The following is a 2,136-nucleotide window of genomic DNA, read 5'->3' on the forward strand; positions in this document are numbered from 1 at the left end:
TTTGAGACAGAGTTTTGCTCTTGTTGCCCAGGGTGGAGTGCAGTGGTGCAATCTGGGCTCACTGCAAACTCCGCCTCCCAGATTCAAGTGATTCTCCTGCCTCAGCCTCCCGAGTGGCTGGGACTACAGATGCCCACCACCATGCCCAGCCAATTTTTTGTATTTTTAGTAGAGATGGGGTTTCACCACATTGGCCAGGCTGGTCTTGAACTCCTGACTGCAAGTGATCCGCCCGCATTGGCCTCCCAAAGTGCTGGGATTATAGGCGTGAGCCACCGCGCCTCACCCACTTGGGGAAGTTTTAAAAACTGTCTATGTCTAGGGTTTCATGTACCTCAGACCAATAAAGCAGAATCTCTGTAGGCAGAACCAAGAGGATTCTGCTAAGCAGCCAAGAACAAGAGCCTATTCCCTAAATCTGATCTTCACCACAGGACTGGGTCACCTTTTTTCACTGAGAAGTTCTACTAGGACTTTGCTGCTTAAAGCCTTTCTCAATGCTTAGCTTTCTCTCTAGGGTCTGGAAGCAGTCTGTTTTTCCTTTCACTGGCCCATGAATCAGAGCTTTCTCTGTTCCCTTTCATTCATTGCTTGTGCACTAACCAATTATTTTTGAGCTCATCTCTCTCTTTTGCCACCTTACCATTAACAGTCTCACATTCTGATCTTTTCCAACACTTGACCTAGAGCCCACTTGTGCCTTTCAAATGATCACAGATGATACATTTACCAAACTGGTTGCCACTATAAATAACATGGGTTTCTGACTTTCCCTCTGTAATATCAGTTTCCTCATCAAGTGTACCATGTGACTGCTAAGACAACGTCACAAATTTTAAGATTTTAACAGAACTCTACCTCTTGTACTAAAACTTCAGTGACTCAACACAAAGTTTTTATCATGCCCCCATCACAGTCAAGTGGATTGCTGGATATTCTTCTCCACCTATCATTCAAGGACCCGGTTTCCTTTTGCTTCATGGTTTCACCCTCTGCTGGTTGTTAATGACATTCTCTCCACCAAGGTAGCAGAGAGAGTAGAGAAGGCACCCTGCTATTCACTAACTGTCTTCTTCTGGAAAGACACCTATCATTCTGTTCACATCCCACTGGCAAGAACTAGTCACATGGTTCCACTGAGCAACACAAAGGCTGAAAAGTATAGTCTAGGTATGTGCCAACAAGAATAGGAAAACAGTAATGCTGACAAGCTCTAGCAGTCTCTTTCATGCTCATTAAAACTTAAGCTCCACAGGGCAGGAGTCTTTGTCTGGTTTGTCCATAGATGTATCCCAAAAGCCTCTTACAGGACCCGGCACACAGTAGGTGCTTAAAAATATATTTTGAATGAAAGAATGAACAGACAGGATGAATCTCAGATATGGTACCATATGGCATTTTCTTTGTAATAAAGGTAAATGAAGTGAACCAATGACTAAAAGAATGAATTATACTGCATAGTTACTCAGATAAAAACATTTAACAGAAATTTCTGGAAAATTCAAAATAAACTTCCAGGTACTAAAAACTCACATATCACATCTACAATGCAAATTCATATACCAGCTGGTTAAACACACACTTAAACTCACGTTGTGAGCATATAGAAACATCTGTTCAAAATATTAGTATAAACACAGCTGACAATCTTGAAGAAATTACTATTAAATTGTTAGCACATCTTTTTGTTAACTGGAAACTTCTTTACCCAGCCTCAAAATTCAACTACATCTTCCTCAAAGAGCAAGAGCTCTGCATGTACAGAATCTTAAATTTGAAAACAAGTTACATACAGACACCTGCACATACTGCTAAAAGGCCTTACCAGTATGCATTGACCCCATGCAAGGCATATATCCATCAAAATTCAGAACTAACACATTTATCATATTATCTTCAAAATTATGCAGGATGACAATACTGGATTTTTAAAAAAATTTCAGTCACTATAACAAAAAGGAATTTATAAAACAAAAAAAGCTAAAATAAGAATAACAACCCGTAGGCCGGGCGCGGTGGCTCAAGCCTGTAATCCCAGCACTTTGGGAGGCCGAGGCGGGTGGATCACGAGGTCAAGCGATCGAGACCATCCTGGTCAACATGGTGAAACCCTGTCTCTACTAAAAATACAAAAAA

General features: G+C 41.2%; 1 protein-coding gene across 21 annotated transcripts in view; it reads right to left on the minus strand.

The window, feature by feature from the left end:
- Positions 1-2,136, minus strand: part of DTNB (dystrobrevin beta) — a 310,883-nt gene that overhangs the window by 188,357 nt on the left and 120,390 nt on the right. The window lies entirely within an intron of this gene.

The sequence above is a fragment of the Cebus imitator genome, unplaced genomic scaffold, assembly GCF_001604975.1.
Source record: "Cebus imitator isolate Cc_AM_T3 unplaced genomic scaffold, Cebus_imitator-1.0 Scaffold1, whole genome shotgun sequence".
Classification (NCBI taxonomy): Eukaryota; Metazoa; Chordata; class Mammalia; order Primates; family Cebidae; genus Cebus; species Cebus imitator.